Source organism: Otolemur garnettii, unplaced genomic scaffold, assembly GCF_000181295.1.
Source record: "Otolemur garnettii isolate 467f Iridium unplaced genomic scaffold, OtoGar3 scaffold00136, whole genome shotgun sequence".
Lineage (NCBI taxonomy): Eukaryota > Metazoa > Chordata > Mammalia > Primates > Galagidae > Otolemur > Otolemur garnettii.
In genome coordinates this window covers 2,830,733-2,839,983 of record NW_003852531.1, presented here as the reverse complement: position 1 = coordinate 2,839,983, position 9,251 = coordinate 2,830,733, and positions in this window count along the sequence as shown.

Here is a 9,251-nt window from a genome sequence, read left to right as displayed (position 1 = left end):
CTTCCCCTGAGGAGTCAGTGTGGACCCTGCTCCATGGAGTCTACAGACCCTGCCTGCCCACCCTGCCTGTCCAGAACCTTCCCCTGAGGAGTCAGCGTGGACCCTGCTCCATGGAGTCTGCGGACCCTGCCTGCCCACCCTGCCTGCCCAGAACCTTCCCCGCGGCCTCTTCCCTGCCCGACTTCCAGCGGCCTTCACTGCACCTCTTCCAACAGCTTTCTTGGGCGCTAGAACTCCTTTGCCTGCAGCAGGCAAGTAGTGCTGGGGAATTAACACAGGCCGGGCTCTGCCCCGCAGCCAGTGACTGAGGTTGCCTGGGTGTATGCCGACCCCTGCACCCTCAGAGTCATCTCCACGCCACCTTCTAGAGGCACCGGCTGGAGCAAGCTGCAGCCTCCCACAGTGGCAATTCACCTCCTTTCCTGGCCTCCCTTCCTCAATCACCTCCCAGGGTTTCTCTCGTTGCCCAGTAAACTACTTGCACTCAGATCCTTGCTTGGGGTCTGTTCTGGGAGAACTCAAAATAAATTACGTCTGTTGGTATGATAAGACTTCATACTACAATACTAATAATGATCTCCAACTGCACACAGAAATGTGGGTCAACCTTACACCACTGACAGGAACCTGGCAGAGCCGGATGCAAAAGACAACAGACTGTGCAGTTCTATCTACACAAAGGGCCACTATCCTGTCACAGTAGACAGGGGTCACCCTTATGGAGAGCAGGGCCTGGTGGGGAACCCCTGGGAATGTTCTTTCTCCGGATCCAGATGCTGCTGACAGACGTGGGCTTAATTTGAGAAACTTCATCAAGCTATGCTGCTATAATTCATTCACATTTCCATCATGCAATAGACTTAAAAAATTATGAATGAGTCACTGTCCATCCATGTGTCCACCGAATAATGAAATACTAAGCTCCGAGTAGGTGTGTCCGCCTCAAGAAGCTTTACGGTGTCCCGCGGGGGACAGACAACTGGGCTCTGTAAGAGAGTTGTGTTTGGACATGAGGATATTTTGTTCTGGGCAAAAAGTCCCATGTACGTAACATGGAGTGAGGATCCTGTGTTACAGCACCTGGTAGTCTCTTGGGAAGGCAGATATAAAAATAAACGTTCGGTTCCGCACAACACACTTAGCTCCTTCAATTTCAAAAATACCCACAGCGAGAAGGTAACAGAGAGGCAAAAGGCCCAGGCGGGAGCAGTAGTTGCCCTTGGCACTCAGCAGCTAACCTGTCACCTGAGACAGCTGATGGCTCCCGACAGAGCTGCGCACTGGCCTCGCTGCTCACAGCGTCCGGCTGGGATGAGGCCGGCTCGGGGGCTCTGACACGGAGCTGAGGCTGCGTTCTCTCCTGCCTTCTCCAACGTCCCCTGACAGCCCACGGCTGCTCCTGTGGGGGAAAGGCACTGGGCTTTGGAGAGTATCCAAATCCTCTGCCAAAGACCAGAAACTCTGGGAGCTACTCACCGCCTGGCTTTAAATGCTCCTGAATAGTTCCGCCAGCCCCCAGCAGGGGGCGCAGGAGGAGCCGGCCGGTCCGCGGAGCGCCGGCCCCTGTCCAGCCGCACGGCCGGCTCCGCGACCCCGCCCCTGGCCTCTCCCGCCAGCGAGACCCCTCCCGACCTAGCGGTTCAGAACCCAGCTCCCCGCCCTGCACTTCCACGTTTGGCAGAGTAGAAGACAGGCTCTGGGACATTTTCCTGATGAACAGATGTAAGTTGTTTATAAAAGATGGTCACGGTCTCTGACTTGGAAGCTTTGCCGGTCACTTGATGGGGACCTATGGGGAGCTCCGCGATCATCCCAGGACACATGCTTGTCTGTGTACTTCAGAGTGAACCAAGCTCCTTTACCATCTTTGCCCTTTTTCTTGTTCCTGTTTTTTTCTCCTGTGAGGGAGGAAGAGGGCAGCTGTATAGACAACCCGAGACGCGACCGCTAGAGCGCTGACCTGCCCTTCACACAATACAGTGGGCTGTTTGTATGTGCAAATGGTAGTATTAGTACAGGGTGCCCATAAAGTTAGTGTGCAATTTAAATTTTTTGCACACTATTTTAATGGCCACCCTGTAATACCTTCCCTAGTTGTATTCTTTGAATTGATCCCTTAACTTAAATGTATTCAATAATCAATGATTTTTGAGCAAACATTTACAAAAGGGATTTTCAAAAAATTAAACATTCAGCTGGGTGCACTGGCTCACACCTGTAATCCTAGAACTCCAGGAGGCCAAGGCGGATGAACTGCTTGAGCTCAGGAGCTGGAGACCAGACTGAACAAGACGGAGTCCCTGTCTCTACTAAAAATAGAAAATTAGCCAGGCATTGTGGTGATGCCTGTAGTCCCAGCTACTTGGGAGGCTGAGGCAGGAGGATCACTTGAATCCAGGAGCTGGAGGTTGCTGTGAGCTAGGCTGATGGCTTGGCACTCTAGCCTGGGTGACAGAGCAAGACTAGCTCAAAACACACACACATAAACAACCGCAAAACTAAACATTCTTTCTAAGTTTATTTTTCTCAACTCATCTTTTTCTCTCTGAAGGTCTATAGAATCTTCTCTCTATTTTTATTAAGTGGAGGGAATGCTGGCTGCCTTCCAGCATTAGATCCCCCTTCCAGGGAATGAGAGGGAGGCACTCATTCCCCCAGCTCCTGGGAGAGTCACTGCTCACTGCTCCCAGCTGGGACTCCTGAGAATTGAGCTCAGCCAAAAGGTGCTGCCCTGCCCAAGGTTGCCACCACTCTCCAGGGGCATCCAAGGTCTGAACCAGGAAGTGTGTGCTGCTGTAGCCCTATCATCAAATCATCCCTCTCCTTTTGTTGTAACTTGTCCCTAGTTCTTGTCCTGGAGGCCAGACAGGGAGGTGGGAACACATCCTAGGATGGGATGTGTGTGCTGTCTGCAAGACACAAGTGGAATTGGGGCAAAGGGACTGGTCCTTTCACCTCCATATCATCACCAGGGGCTGAGACTAGGACCTTTTTATGTTGGAAGGTTCATTATTTTAGCTACAATCTAATAAGGCCATATTCAAGAAAGTTCAATTAGATATACTAAAAATGTATATTATTTTGTAAAAATTAACTACTATATACTTAATAATTTCAAAAAATGAAAACCATTTGTTAATTTTTAAATTAGTTAACCTTTTAATGACTTTGTTGTGTCTGCTTTTTGTTGGAAAGCATTTGAATATTTGGCTGTAGCATGGAGGTCCACAGTTTTAGTTGATCGTCTAGACAGGAATTGGCATTTGCTACTGTAAGGGCATCTTGATTTGGGTTAGGTTGGAGAATGTAGGTTTGCAGCAATAAGTGGTTGAAAAGCAAGAAAGCATTTTTTGGGCATGTTCCCAAAGGCATGGGTATTCTGCATTTTTCCATTTTAATTGGATCATTCTTCAAATCAAACAATGACTTTCACATGTCATCTACTGAGAGCTCAATCAGTTCCATCTGTAGTTCCTTAGGTGCCCTGGTGATATCAACCAAGTAAGGCAGAAATGCTAATAGCATTTCACCTTAACAGAGCATGATTCTCAAAGTGAGTGAAACTTTCCTTGTATTTTCCAACTAACGGGTCTGTAACAGTTGGGTAGTCTTCAAATGAGTCACGTATGTCATCCTGCTCATCAATGACCTTTGGAAAAAAGATAGCTTTTTTCCAAAATGTTTGGATTTTTTGCCACATTCTATATATAGACTTCATTTTACCTTACAAAGAAATACTCAAGGGCGGCGCCTGTGGCTCAAAAAGGGTAGGGCACTAGTCCCATATGCTGGAGGTGGCAGGTTCAGACCTGGCCCCGGCCAGAACCTGAAAAAAAAGAAAGAAAGAAAGAAAGAAATACTCAAGTCTTTTTGATTTGACATGATATCACACAGAAATGCTGCCCTCCTATAGAAATCTTCTTTCAATAATTCACATCACTGATTCTGTTCTTCATAAAATTTACCTATTCTTGTAGAGATAAAATTTTGGCTAACACCTGTCCCTGTGGCAGCCAACGTGCTTTAGAATGTTACTGCAAAATACCTCACAGTTCAACTTTAGCCTGCTACAAAACTGCTGATGCCTTGTTGTTAGCAATACTTATAACTTGTTACAAAGTCACTGAAATAGTCACTTTAGCGCAGAGATTTTGCTGATGCAAGATACAGTGAAAAGAAACGAGAGCATCTGGGTCTGTTAATACTTTTTTTAATCTGTGTAATAAGCCCTTCGTGTTTGCTGCCATGTAAGGTGCCTGGTCAGTACATACTGACTCACTAGATTGAACAATTCAGTCCAACTTCGCGTCATTTATCTTGAAAGGTATTGAAGATATCTATTCCCTGTTTCTTTCTTCCTTTCTTTTTTTTTGTAGAGACAGAGTCTCACTTTATCACCCTCAGTAGAGGTCCATGGCGTCACAGCTCACAGCAACCTCCAACTCCTGGGCTTAGGTGATTCTCTTGCCTCAGCCTCCCTAGTAGCTGGGACTACAGACACCCGCCACAACGCCAGGCTATTTTTGGTTGCGGTTTAGCAGGGGCCCGGTTTGAACCTGCCACCCTCAGTACATGGGGCTGGCGCCCTACCCACTGAGCCACAGGCACCTCCCTATTCCCTGTGTTCTATTCACAAGAGTGCCCCAAAGGAGTAACTCTTCATAGCAAAGAAAATCTTGTCATGACCCAAATGAAGCAGAAAACCTGTGCTGAGTCAGCAGTATCAGTCACTTCTCCAAAGTGATGGGATAATACATGTTTTCCTTTTGAAGTATTGCATAAAGTTGTTCTGTTAAGTTGAAGGCTAATTCATGTTGCTGATCAGTTATGGTTCTCCTTGAAAGAGGCAATTTCTGCATCACTGAATTTTCTCCCTCTTCCCCCTACTTTATAAGCTGCTTCAGTGGCATCATTTCCAGGTCTTACTGCTGCTTAAAGGACTTATCTTTGCTTTTCATCTTTTAATTTCTGCAATACAACCTTTGTGCCTCTCCCTCTAATTCAGAGTGTCTGTGATCCTTATGAGCATTATAATGCTGGTGAGCCCTGAAATTCTTTGATGTTAATATTGTAGTATTGCAAAGCAAGAAAGTCATCTTACCTTTAGCAGAAACAAGATAATATTGCAATTCCCAATCCTCTCTGTTTTCTGGCCATGTGTGGTGGTGGCTCATGCCTGTAAACCTAACATTCTGGGAGGCTCCAGAGGGAGGATCACTTGAACTCAGAAGTTTAAGACCAGCCTGAGAAAGAACTGATAGAAAAATTAACCAGGCATGGTGGTAGGCACCTGTGGTCCCAGCTTCACAGGAGGCTGAAGCAGGAGCATTGCTGGAGCCCGGGAGTTTGAGGTGACAGCACAGCACTCTAAACTTCCTTGCAAAGCAAAGCCGGAGGCGATGTACTATTGGCATCAGGGAGTTCAACCCCAGAGCAGAGGAATAAGAGAAGAAGGGACAGGGAGGAAGGGCTGACACTAGGAGGCATGACGGGGCTGGCTGCTGCAAAGGAGCAGCAGCCTCTCCAGCCTCTCAGGTGAGGTGTGAGTAAGACTGTCCATCTGGGAGAGGAAGAGGCAAGAGGCAAGAATTAATCGACCACTTCTCATCTTGTATTTGTCAAAAATTAGCTCCATGAGGTATGAGCTTTCCTACATGGTGAGCTCTGAGAGTGATTGTCTGCTGCCCTGTAACTCAGTCTAGTCCCCAGGCCAGGAGGCAGAAGTTGTGCCTTAAGCTGTGAAGGAAGGTGCTAGTGGATTGCCCCAGTGTGGTGCTGGTAAGCATTTGACAACAGCCCGCTCTCCTAGTCTGTCAACCTTAAATAATGAGGTTTGGAAAACATGATTAGGTTTAGAGTTTGCTAGAGCACAAAGCCTGAGGAAAGCCACCAGGGAGACACCAACTCCAAATGAATGGGGTCAACATTCATTTAGGCAGAGACAGAGAAATTTTAGCACGATTACGGAACTTCCCAGCAAGTCCAGCACACACGTTACAGCAACGTGATTGGTTACCGACTGCTGCATCCCCAGGAAAATTACTTTTTTACTCTGTGAGGAGGGGAAATAATCTGAAGGGGTTTTATCTCCACAACTGCTTGGTCTTCCTAATTATTTACAGGGGGAAAAGGCAGAAGTTGACTCAGTTTGCATAGCCAAATTCCTCTCAAGGCTAGAATAATTTGAAGTTCCAACATCCTTAAGTTTGAGTTATTTAAATTCATATTTCTATAGTTTCTTTTCTTTTTTTTTGGAGACATAGCCGCAAGCTGTCCCCCTGGGTAGAGTGCCATGGCATTACAGCTCACAGCAACCTCCAACTCCTGGGCTCAAGCGAGTCTCCTGCCTCCGCCTCCCAAGTAGCTGGGACCACAGGCGCCCGCCACAATGCCCGGCTATTTTTTGGTTGCAGCTGTCATTGTTGTTTGGCAGGTCCGGGCTGGAGATTTGAACCCGCCACCTTAGGTGTACGTGGCTGGCGCCTTAGCCAGTTGAGCTATAGGCGCCGAGCCTTCTATAGTTTCAAGTTACAACATGATGACACTGAACACAGACTTGGAAAGAGGTGCTTTATAGGGTGTTTTCATCACATAGATCCAATAGATGCAAATAATCTAACGAGCATAAATACTAGTAAAAGGTAATAAAACAGTGAGGAAGTGGGAATTTTGTGTAATTATTATCTTCCTTTTTATGTATTTTATTTACTTGTAAGTTTATATAATTTAATTTTAAATTATGACTGAATTGGCTCAGCACCTGTGGCTCAAGTGGTTAAGGCGCCAGCCACATACAGGTGGCGGGTTCAAATCCCTAGCCCGGGCCCACCAAACAACAATGATGGCCACAACCAAAAAATGGACAGGCGTTGTGGTGGGTGCCTGTGGTCCCAGCTACTTGGGAGGCTGAGTCAGGAGACTCGCTTGAGCCTAGGAGTTGGAGATTGCTGTGAGCGTGATGCCATGGCACTCTACCCAGGGGGACAGCTTGAGGCTCCGTCTAAAAAAAAAAATTATGACTGAATTTATCCCTTGCAAGCTGATAAGACCTGACTCCACACACTGCTGGATTACACTAGCAAAAAGGCAGATGGTCACTGAATCTGGGGCTGGACCAAGAGACAGATAGGGCCCCACGGTATCTGAAGTGCAGCATCAGAGGAATCCAGCAGAGTACCTTACAAATACACCCTCCTCGTATTAGGACCCTGATGACACAATTGAGTAGGGGTGGGACTCATGCAGCAGTGTTGTAGGAGAAAGAAGAGGCTTCCTTCCAGCCTTCTGGGGTTTTAGCCGGGCCACAAAATAAACTGACTTAAGACAGATTAACAAGGGAGAAAGCATGTTTAATCATATATGTATGCACCAAAGTTCCATCAAATTAGGAGAGTCAGCTGAAAGGTTATGGAGCCAAAGATGAAAGATTATTCTGAGGCACAAGATGAAAGGAAAACGGAGGCCCAGTTTGTGTAATTAAAATGGCTTTATTCCACCTGGGTGCAGGTGGGGGTGAAATCTCCAGCTGGGAAGAAATCCACATGTGGGTAATGGCAAATGGGGGGTTTAAAAGTCAGGAAGGTGAGGGTCAGGACAGTCCCTTTCCTGGGTTGGACATTTGTTATAAGTGTTGGCCCATTTACCTTTCCCAGGTGGGACATCTGGTGAGGTAGGGTAGGAAGTTGACCCATTCACCTTTCTTAGGTGGGATGTCCAGTGGGAGAGGGTAGGGAGTTGATCTTTTAGGTAGGCCCACCCCATTTAGGCAGAGTTTGACCCTAACATGACCCTGTCATTTCAGTCTTTTTTGTCTATTATAAGGAGGTGGGATGATGGGCGTGGTATCTCTTTGACTACTTCTTGTGGGTGGAGGGGGTTTATGGGCGGCCTGTAAAAAGAATGGGAGGGGGAGGGGAATGGGGTTAGAGAGTGGCATCTATAGGAACTCTTTGGCTTTTTCAATCTGAGCTGGTTGGTGTCTGATAAGGCAAGGATATGAGGAGTTGTTTTCGGGTGGCAGTCTGGTTAATAAAACAGGGCAGGAGCTCACTTCAAAACCACGACCTTCCATAATTTTGCTTAACAAGATGATAGGAGGCATAAGAGACAGAGGAGTCCAGTAGCATTGTCGAAACTAACAGGGGTTCAGTCCAGGTCCAGTCACTCATTGCTCAGAGATCCAATTATTGAGACAACAAGGATTGCCAAAGAAGAAAGGAATTTTTGATATCATGAGCGTCTTGGGAGAATGGGAAAAGCTTTCTCAGTCTGTCTCCCCTATAGAAAATCACAAGCTTTTAAAGGAGGGGCCATGTGCCTTGGGGCAGGTCACCAAGTAGCTCCTCAAGAGCCGCATGCACTGGGGGCAGGTGCTTGTCAGAAAGTCTGCCCAGGGGAATTGCAGAGAAATTTCTCTAAAGAAGATAGACAGATATATGAAAAAATGCTCACCATCCTTAATCATTAGAGAAATGCAAATCAAAACTACTTTGAGATATCACCTAACTCCAGTAAGATTAGCCCATATCACAAAATCACAAAAGCAGAGATCCTGGCATGGATGTAGAGAAAAGGGAACACTCCTACACTGCTGGTGGGAATGCAAACTAATACGTTCCTTTTGGAAAGACGTCTGGAGAACACTTAGAGAACTAAAAATAGACCTGCCATTTGATTCTGAATTCCTTTATTAGGTATATATCCAGAAGACCAAAAACCACATTACAACAAAGACATTTGTATCAGAATGTTTATTGCAGCCCAATTCATAATTGCTAGGTCATGGAATAAGCCCGAGTGCCCATCGATCCCCGAATGGATCAACAAACTGTGGTATATGTATACCATGGAATACTATGCAGCCATAAAGAAAGATGGAGACTTTACGTCCTTCATGTTTACATGGATGGAGCTGGAAAATGTTCTTCTTAGCAAAGTATCACAAGAATGGAAGAAAAAGTATCCAATGTACACACCCCTATTATGAAACTAATTTATAGCTTTCATATGAAAGCTATAACCTAATTATAGCCTAAGAATATGGGGAGGGGGAGGGGAGGGGAGGGGGTGGATGGGTGGAGGGAGGGTGATTGGAGGGATCACTTCTGTGGTTTATCTTACAAGTGTACAAGTGAATCTTTCTTAAAGTAGAATATAAACATTGTAGCACAATAACTAAGAAAATGACATGAAGGCTATATTAACCAGTTTCATGAAGATATTTCAAATTGTATATGAAAACATCACACTGT